This window comes from Chrysochloris asiatica, unplaced genomic scaffold (genome assembly GCF_000296735.1).
Source record: "Chrysochloris asiatica unplaced genomic scaffold, ChrAsi1.0 scaffold00605, whole genome shotgun sequence".
Classification (NCBI taxonomy): domain Eukaryota; kingdom Metazoa; phylum Chordata; class Mammalia; order Afrosoricida; family Chrysochloridae; genus Chrysochloris; species Chrysochloris asiatica.
The window spans coordinates 123,432-134,548 of record NW_006409123.1 but is presented as its reverse complement, the minus strand read 5'-3'; the positions used below and the strand labels follow the sequence as shown (position 1 = coordinate 134,548).

General features: G+C 35.5%; 1 pseudogene; it reads left to right on the top strand.

Moving 5' to 3' along the window:
* The first annotated feature begins 1,138 nt into the window (after positions 1–1,138).
* LOC102838827 lies at positions 1,139–2,724 on the top strand (annotated as a pseudogene).
* The last annotated feature ends 8,393 nt before the right edge of the window (positions 2,725–11,117 follow it).

Below are 11,117 nucleotides of genomic sequence, written 5' to 3'. Positions count from 1 at the left end.
GGTCATTAAGAAGACAAGCAAGAAGCTATAGACCAAAATGAATGTAAGAAGAGATTCTGAAATGATCTTCAGTGTAGATACACAAATGGAAGAAATGAGGAATTAAAAGAGCTGAAATGAAAATTGCAAAGGGCACCTTGAGAATACGAAGACAAATAGTATAATGAAATGTACAAAGACCTGTAGTTAGAAAGCAGAAGGAGAGAACAAGATCAGTGTTTCTCAAGTCAAACGAACTGAAGAAAAATTTCAAGTCTTGAGTTGCAATTATTAGGATTCTATGGGAGTCCTGGTGTGGCTCTGTGGGTTAATATGTTGGACTACAAGGCCGGTTTGATCCACAAGCTTGGCTGTCCAAGCTCACCAGCAGCTCCTTGGAAACCCTATCTAGAGTCACTATGGGTAGGAACCAACTCACCGGTTCTTAACGACAATGGGCAAAACATCAAATGATGCAGAAAACATCAGAAGAAGATGGAAAGAATACAGAGTTACTATGCCAAAAAGAAATGGACAGGTTCAACCATTTCAAGATATAGCATATGATCAATAGCCAATGACACTGATGACAGAGGTTCAAGGTGCTCTGAAGTCATTGGCAAAGAATGAGGCTCTGGGAGTTGATGGAACACAAATTTAAAAATTCACCAAACAAATGCATAACTGAAGGCACACACGCATCTAAGTCAAGAAATTTAGAAAACAGCTACCTAGACAATTGATTGGAAGAAATCCATATTCGTGCCTATTCTAAAGACAGGTGACCAAATAGAATGTGAAACCATTAAGCAATATCATTTGTATCACACTCAAGTAAAGTTTTGCTCTACTTCATTGATAAGCAGTACACTGACATGGAACTACCTAAGATTCAAGTCAGATTCAATCAAGGATATGGAATCAGGGATATCATAGTTGGTGTCAGATGGATCTTGGCTGAAAACAGAGAATACCAGGAAGATGTTTGCCTGTACCTTATTGACAATGCAAAGGTTTTCGATTCTGGGGATCATGACAAGCTATGGACAACATTGCACATAATGAGTATTCTGTAACCTTTAATTGCTTATTAAGTACCTCCTGTCCACTCTGAGCAGGCTTAACATTTTCTTTACTGTTTCTCCGTCACTTCCCCAGCATGTCGGCTGTGAAGGCCCTGAACCCCAAGGTCTAGGTGGCCTGGGTTGAACATTAGCGTGGCCTGGGTATTGCAGGACATGCTGAGGCTCAATGTGGGCCCCAAGGGCATCAAGAACATCCTTGCTTCTGATGCTGGAGACATCACGCTTACTAAAGATGGAAATGTGCAGCTTCATGCAATGCAAATTCAACACCCAAAAACCTCCTTAATAGCTAAAGTATCAACAGCCCAGGATGATATAACTGCTGACGGTATGACTTCCAACGTCCTGATCATTGGTGAACTGCTGAAACAGGCGGACCTCTACATTTCTTGAAAATCTGCATCCTAGAATCATAACTGAAAGATTTGAAGCTATAAAGAAAAAGGAACAAATCCTGTTTTTGGAACAAATCAAAGTAAGCAAAGAGATGGACAGAGACACCCTGATAGATGTGGCCAGAATATCTCTGCATACTAAAGTTCACACTCTTCTTGCTGACATCTTAACAGAGGCTGTAGTTGACTCCATTTTGGCCATTAAAAAGCAAGATGAACCTATTGACCTTTATATGGTTGAAACCATGGAAATGAAGCATAAATATGATACAAGCCTAATCAGAGGGCTCATTCTGGACCATGGGACACAGCATCCTGATATGAAGAAAAGAGTCTAAGATGTGTACATCTTCACATGAAATGTGTCATTAGAATATGAAAAAACAAGAGTTAGAATATGAAAAAACAGGCTTCTTTTACAAGAACGCCGAAGAGAGAGAGAGAAACTTGTAAAAGCAGAAAGAAAATTCATCAAAGATCGAGTTAAAAAAATAATGGAACTGAAAAAGAAAGTCTGTGGTGATGCCAATAAAGGATTTGTTGTTATTAACCAAAAGGGAATTAACTCTTTTTCCTTAGACATCCTTGCAAAGGAAGGCATAGTGGTCTGTACAGATCGAAAAGGTGAAACATGTAGAGGCTGACACTTGGCTGTGGCAAGTTGACTCTAAATTATATAGACAACCTAAATCCTGACTGTTTAGGACACACCTAACTGGTCTTTGAGTATACATTGGGAGAAGAGAAGTTTATCTTTACTGAGAAGTGCAATAATCAGCGCTCTTTCACACTCTTGACCAAAGGACCAAACAAGCACATACACACTCAAATCAAAGATGCAATACAAGATGGCTTGAGGGCCATCAGAAATCCTACAAATGATGACTGTGTGAGTCCGTGGGCTGGTGCAGTGGAAATGGCGATGGCAGAGACTCTGATGAAACACAAATGCAGGTCAAGGGCAGGGCCCAACTGGGAGTCCAAGCATTGTTGATGCATTGCTCATTATCCCCAAGGCTCTTGCTCAGAATTCTGGTTTTGACCTTCAAGAAACGCTAGTAAAAGTTCAAGCAGAATATTCTGAATCAGGTCCATTTGTGGATGTCAACTTGAACATAGATAAACCAATAGTGTCAGCAGAAGCAGGCATATGGGATAACTATTGTGTAAAGAAACTGATTCTTCATTCCTGCACTGTAATTGCTTCCCACAGTCTCCTGCTTGGGGAGGTCATGTGAGCTGAGATGTCCTCTCTGAAAGGTTGAATTGAAACGTCCCTCGTGTCATCTGAACTGTGAAGACTATAGAGGGATCTGAGGGACAGAGCAGTAGAATTTTTTGTCCAAGCTTTGAATGATTTTTTTTTCTGCTTCCATCTTCAAACAGATCACTGTACTATATTCAAATTCTGAAGTTCTGAGATTATAATTACAGTATTTTTCAGTTGCACCCAAATGTGTACACATAAAGCAAGTTTTATTACCTGCTGAATGGGTGGGTTTCCTTTAGCTGCAGTGGTCTAAAAGTCCATGTTAAATAAGCATATGTTATCTGTCTTGTTAATAAATAATCCTTCAAAAACAAAACAAAACAAAAGAGCCTGTGCATAGACCAAAACACAGTTATTTGAGCAGTAAAATGGGACACTGAATGGTTTAATGTTAGTAAAGCTGTGTGCCAGTGTTGTATTATTTCACCATACTTACTCAACCTGTGTGCTGGAAAAATAATCTGAGATGCTAGATTAAAGGAAGTAGAACATGCTATAAGGTTGGAGGGAGACTCATTAGTAACCTGTGATATGTAAATGATTCAACATTGCTTGTTTAAAGCAAAGAGACCTTAAAACACTTTGAGGAAGATAAAAATACCACAAACTTTAGTACTGTTTGCATGTCAATGTAAAGAATATAAATATCCTCACTACTGGACCAATAAATGACATCATGATAAATGGATAAATGATTGAATTTGTCAAAGACCTCATTTTTCTTGGATCAACACTCATGAAAGCAGCAGTAAAGAAATTAAATGATGTATAGCGTTAGAGAAATCTTTTGCACAAGAACTCTTTAAAGAGTTCAAGAGCAAAGATACCAATCTGAGGATTAATGTGATTCTAATCCAAACCATGGAGTCCTGATTTGGCGATGTGACCTAATGTGTCAGACTGCAAAGTTGTTTGAAATGTAAGGTTGATGGTTCAAGCTCACCAGCCACTCCTTGTTAACCCTATACAGGTTCACTATGGGTCAGAATTGACTCTACAGCACTTAACAACAACAAATCTAAACCATGGTATTTTCAGTAGCTTTATATGTATGTAAAAGCTAGACAGTGAATAAGGAAGACTGTAGAAGAATTGATGATTTTGAGTTATGGTTTTGGAGAGGCATATTAAAAATACTATGGACAACCAAAAGAACAAATATACATGTGTTGGAAGAAGTACTTCCAGAATATTCCTTAGGAACCAGGATGCTGAGACTGTCTCTCATACTTGGAACATATTATAAAGAGGTACCCGTCCTTGAGGACGTATATCACGTAAGTTAAAGTGGAGGGCTAGTGATAAAGATGAAGATCCCCAATGAGATGGACTGGAACACAAGCTTAGCAATGATTTTCAGGTTATGACGTACAGGACAGCATTTCATTCTGTTGTTCATAATGCAGCTTAGAGTATGAAGCAACTGTATTGATACTGTTGTTAGGTGCCATCAAATTGGTAAACTCATGGTGACTCTGTCTGCCTACATGTAAAATGTGATTTTTTTGTTTAAAACCACCCAAAAACTTTTCAAGAAGATAAAAAATATATTCATGTGATTTTCTCATATAAAACACTGTATGTGTCTCATTCTCCTCTGTGTGCAAGAAAATTAGTTCATGTCTATATTTTTGAAACAAAGAATTACAGAAAATTAAATATTTCACCAACATTATTTCAGGATGATAGCAAGTAGGTATAAAAGTTACCTTGTGACAGTAAATGCTATCTTTCATTTATTACCTATCTCATCTTCACAAGAATTCTATTGACCTACCAAAATCCTAGTTATCCCAGTGTTAAAATGAAGCTTGAAACATTTAGAGAGCTTGAATATAGTGATGGTGGGGGTGTGCAGTCAAGTTGTTTGTGAATCATAGCGACCCTGTATAGGATTTCTGAAGCTATAAATCTTTAATGGATCAGAAAGTCTCATCTTTCTGCAGCATGTAGACTCGAACTGCTGACCTTGCAGTTACCAGTCAAATGTGTAACGCACTATGCTACCAGCATATAAGAGTAAAAAAAGTAATGCATATAAGATGAAATACAGTAATTTTTCTAAGATAACATAAGGTCACTGAGAATCAGAACTGCCTAGATGACAAATACAAATAACATCAACAGAAGTTCCTAGGATAGAAAAAAAAAACAAAACTTTTGATCATCTTTTAAATTTGATTAAATGTATTATAAAGTGTTTTAAAAAATAGACAAACTTTGAATGTTTCTTACTTCTTTGGGAAGCAAGTTTATCAAGGACAGGAATGATAAGTTTCATGGCTAATTTTCTTTAACTTGACAACCCCTAAAAGAAGATACATGAATGTTCACTATTTTGTCAAACCGTGCTATCCAAAGCTTTGTGTCATTCTAATAAAGTTTTCTCCAGTGGTAAATGAAAATTTATAAATTATTTTTAGAAGTATATTTTAAAAATATGTTCTCTGGCTTTGCCTCCATTGAGAGTGAATGACTGGCAAATTTAAAAGTGTGTATTTTCCTCAGGATTTCAAAACGTAATCATTCACTTTGATTGTAAACTTTGATTGTAAGCTCTGCAAAATATTGACAACAGAATGTCAGAGTGGAGTTGTTTACTTTGATTTTTCTTAGACTAAGCCACATATTTATTGAATGAAGTGAAGATCCTTAGAGAACCTAAAAAAAAAAAAAAAAAAAAGCCAATTTTATTTTGAGAAAAACAAAAATATACTAAGATATACATTAATTATCTGACAATGTTAAAACTTTAAAAAACACATGCTTTAATAAGTTGATTTTAGAGTTACATCAAGAAAATTTAAATGCAATTGTTTTCAGTATTTTATACTTTGTATATATGGATTTTACATTGGAAGAAACACAAATGTCCTAAATAATGAGCAAATATTCAAGTGTACTTAAATGTTTCTCAGTACAATGAACGAATAAAATTAAATTTAAAGTAGACTTTATTATTAGGTCATATTCAATGATGTATGATGAATATACAGAGAAAAATAAAGAATATGCAGTTGTGTTTTTATTGTTGATTTTCCTAAGAAATTAAGTAGGGAAATGGGAGAGTTATTTACATTTACATAACAAACAAACAAAATGAAACCCTATAAACCCTGGCCACAAAAAGTACCATTTTTAGCAATCAAGAAAACAGACAGAAAGTAATTAGAATAAAGATGCCAATACTATTGAGACCCATAATTTGGAGAATGTGAGAAAAGGTTGCTGAAAGCAGACAAAAGAGAAAAAGCTTTTGTTCAAACAGAGCTAAAGCTCTAAATCTTATCCTGTAGCCAACATTTTCCTTTTATGGTGTAAAAGTACAAAATGTCTTGGAATCATTAAAGCAATGGAAATGTAAAAATGTCCTTTTGGAGTTTTAGGAAAGCATTTTTTATTTTTTTTTCTGAAGTGCACTGTAAAATTACCTTATTCATTACTATTCAGTGACTATATATAGATGTCTTCACAAAATCATCTGAGTATATTAAAATGAAAACCATTTTGGTAATATTACAGGAGTCCATTAACTTCAGGGAAAAACTGCACTTATATATTTCATTTATATTTAACTCTTCAATAATTTTCTTTATGTTATGAATTGCTTTGAACATGAGTTCTTGGGCTTTACTGTCATGTTTTTGTAATTCTCTAATGTAACTATATAAATCTGAGATTATCAATACCACAATTGTGATTTTAAAATAACCTCTGTACTGTTTCTATGGATTTATGATAACATTTCCAACTGAAAGAACTATTTCCCAGGTAACACTTTACTGATACTGGTTTTACCAATATTCTTAAGCTCTCATTTTTTTAGCTAAGGTTAGCTTTCATCTATTTTAGCTATGTAAACTATATTCCTATTCCAGTTGTAAGTAATAGTCAATGCATCTTGATTGCATGCTTTATCAATTTCAGACTTAGGAAGTTGGTAGACTTCAATTTCACCACTATTGGCTTGGTGATTAGTATGTAAATTTGATAATAGTGATATTGACTGGTCTTCCTTCTTGTTAATTACCATCAAGTCAATTTCATCTAACTCATAGTGACACTGAATAGGGTTTCTGAGGAGTTGCTGGTAGATTTGAACTACTGACCTTGTGATTCAAATCATCCTTGCAGTCCAGTGCTTATCCCTGTGCTGTTGTTGTTGTTAAGTGCCATCAAGTTGATTTCAACCCATAGCACTCCTGTATAGGGTTTCCAAGGAGCAGCTGGTGAGTTGGAAATACCAACATTACAGTTCAAAATGACTTTGCAGTCTTGTGCACTAACCTACAACATCACAACAGTTTGATAACAGACAGCATTGTACTTGAATGATAGGTCTTGAAATGTTCTTTTTGTCAATGAATGCAAACCAATCCTCCTTAATTTGTTGTTACTGGCATAATAAGTCATATATTGCCTAATTAAAAATGACCAATACCAGTTCATTTCAAATAGCAAGGACATTAATCTCTATGCGTTTCATTTAATTTTGATGACTTTCAGTTTCCATAGATTCATATTTCATGCTCTGATAATTAATGGATGTTTGCAGTGTGTCTTTACATTTTGAGTTGTGCCACATCAGCAAATGAAGATATTGAAAACTTTGTTTTTTGAGTCATTCAGGTCAAGTCTAATTTAAGAAGGCAGCTCTTTCCCAGACATATTTTGAGGGCCATTGACCTGAGCAGCTGATATTTTGGAACTTATGTGACAATGTTCTGCTGCTATTTATTCATAATGTTTTCAGTAACTAACCATTCAGAAGTAATCTCCCTCTCTTTCTTCATAATTGTGGTTTTCTGTAAGCTCTGCTAAAAACTGTTCAAGATTGGTAACATTAGTAGTATTTCGAACACTGGTAGCATAGCTTCCAGCATCACAGCAGCACACTAGTCACCATAGAACTCCAAACTTATAGAGGTGAGGTACATCCTGAGCATTACCAAGTAAAATGAACATATATTGAACATTTTGAATCTGGAGATCATGCAGTTTATTATGGTGGGAATTATTTATATTTCTATCTATTTCAAAGTAAGGTGACCACAAAAAATGTAGAAATTATAAAACAATATTATTAATATTAACTGCAAGTAAAATTTTGCCTAAGATAATTCAAAACTATTTGCATCAATAGAGAGCTACAGGAAGTTCAGGCTAGATTCAGAAGAGTATATAGAATGAGGGAGGGCTATTATCATTTCTTACATCAGAGGGAATCTTAGTTAAAATCAGAGAATACAAGAAATATGTTCATTTGTGTTTTATTAACTAAGCAAAGGCATTTGACTATGTAGATCATAGAAAACTGTGGTTAACATTTTGAAGAATGGGAGTTCTAGAACATTTATTTGTGCTCATATGGAACTTACTTATGGAACAATAGGAAGTCTTATGATGAGAACAAGGGTATATTCACTAGAGCAATATTGTTCTAAGGAACTCTGGTAGCATATTGGTTATGAATCAGGCTGTGAACCACAATGTTCCGTGGGAGAAAGATGAGGCTTTCTGCTCCCGTAAAGATTTACAGCCTCGGAAACCCTGTACAGGGTTGCTATGAGTTGGAACTGACTCCATGGCACATAACAACAATATTGTTCTGGAAGTTTCATAGGTTTTGATTTGATATTTCTACAGGTTAATGATCAATTATATCAAACTTTTGTATACAGTACCATACAAATATTCTGGTACTTTAAAAATGATTGAGAATTAATCTTGCATCTTTGTTCTTCTTTCACTGATAATGTTTTCACTAAGAAATAGAAAATGTTACACATTCTATTTCCTTTACTATTTTGTTTATATATAAGTTTAGAATTAGGTTGTCAATTTTAAATTATGCCCAATTATATTTTGAGTGGAGTACTGTGTGGTACTATAGGATAAGAACAGGATTGAAAGGTCAGTTTGGACCATAAGTCAGTGGTTCAAACACATCAGCTGCTCCTCAGAAATCCTATGGAGGGTTATGTTGAGTCCGAAATTATTCAATGGCACTCAACAACAACATGCTTTGAGTGGAATTACATTGAACATATAGCTTTATTCGGAGTATATTTTGTGTCTTAATAATACTGAATATACTTACCCAGGAGCTCTGGTAGCGTAGCGGTTACGAATCGGGCTGCGAACCTTAAGGTCAGCGGTTCGAAACTACCAGCTGCTCCGCGGGAGAAAGATGAGGCTTTCTTCTCCCGTAAAGATTTACACCCTCGGAAACCCTGTACAGGGTCGCTATGGGTCAGACCCGACTCGACGGCACTTAACAACAACAAAGTATGATACATCTATTTATTTAACATTTCTTTGATTTCTTTCACAAAAAATTTATAAATTAAAAAACAAAACAAAGAAACAAACAAACATAAAAAACCTCACAGAAGCGTACTCTTCGAAGGATATTGTGTAAAAATGTAAGGAAAAAACAGACAGATGTGAAGTCTGAGGAAAGATGATGGAGTAAATAGACATATTGGACGCTCTGCAAGAAAGACATGAGAAACATAGTGTAACAGATAATGATAGTGATCTGGAACCCAGAATATCAATGTATAGCACAGAAAGGTAGATTCAGTGCTGGTTAGAAAAAGAAGCTGTATTGTAGCAGTGAGATAGAAATAAAAAAGGATGGAATGATGACTGGTATGGAAAAGCATACTCATCGCGAGCATTTGCAAGTGGAGTTTGACACAATGGCCTGTGGGGACAGGATGTGGTTGGAGTTTGACAGCAAAGAGGTGTAATTATTCCTTATTCCTGTGCCCTTTTAGTAGCTGGGGATATGGCAAATCCCAACCCTCACTATCACAATGGCTAGGTAATCATTCACTTTGATTGTAAGCTCTGCAAAATATTGACAACAGAATGTCAGAGTGGAGTTGTTTATTTTGATTTTTCTTAGACTAAGCCACATATTTATTGAGTGAAGTGAAGATCCTTAGAGAACCTAAAAAAAAAGCCAATTTTATTTTGAGAAAAACAACAAAAATATAGGTCTTGCATATATAGATCCTCCTGTGCCTAGGATGGGGTGCCTGTGAATGTGGATGTATGTGAATGTGCCATGAATTGCACAACACAAACAGTAAACAGAGAACTAACTGTGTTCACACTGTTTGTCTCTTCCACATTCACCAGGAGATAGATGGTGAGTGCCTAAGAGTACACCAATATATAATCATCAACTAAATGACAACTTACACAAAGAAACACTCATGGAAGCAGCAGTCAAGAAATCAAACTGCATATTACATTAGGCAAATCTGCTGCAAAAGACCTTTTTAAAGTGTTAAAGAGCAACATGACAGATTGGGGACTAAGGTGTACCTGACCCAAGTCATGGAATTTTCAATCACCTCATATGCATGCAAAAGTCAGACAGTGAATAAGAACGACCAGAGAAGAATTGATGCATTTGAGTTATGGTGTTGCAGGAGAATATTGAAATTACAATGAGCTTCCAAAAGAACCAATAGATCTGTGTTGAAAGGAGTGCAGCCAGAGTGATCCTTGAAGGCCAGGACGGCCACATTTCATCTCTCATACTTCAAACATGTTGTCAGGAGGGAACAGTCGCTGGAGAAGGATATCATGTTTGGTAAGGTGCAAGGTCAGAGAATAAGAGGAAGACCTCCAGTGAGATGGATTGGCAAAGTGGCAGCATCAATGGGCTCAAGTGTGGTGACAATTGTGAAGTTGTCCCAGGACTGGGCAGTGTTTTGTTCTGTTGTGCCTAAGAGTCTCTATGAGTTGGTACCGAGTCTATGGTACCTAACAACAACATGGCTTATATGTAATTAAACTTACTGAGTTACATTTTATAATTGGTGAATTATATGAATGTATCATTAATAGTATTAATATAGGAGCCTTGGTGACACAATGACTAAGTAGATCCATAAAAAAGAGAATGACTTGGTAATCTGCACTGGATTGATAACTTCAGAGAATACCAAAAATGTTTACTTGTGTTTTTTTGACTATGCAAATTATTTTGACTGTGTGGATCATGACATGTTATGGGTAACATTGTTATGAATGAGTATTTCAGAATACTTAATTGTGCTCATGACAAATATGCACATATTTGTCTTTCATGCAGTCTTTCAAACAGAACAAGGAAATATTGGATGGTTTCAAACCAGGAAAGGTTTGAAACACAAAGAAACAAGATACAGTGCCTCAAACAAATGACCAAGATACAGAACTAGAAAATAAAGCACCAGATGTAGTATAGGAACAAACTGATAAGGAATTTAGAAGAATGGTAATTAAGCAATTAAAACAAATTGTGAGAAAGATCAAGAAAACATAAGATGAAATCAAAGAAAACATAGAACTTTGAAAAAATTCATGAAACAAATTGAAAAAAAAAAA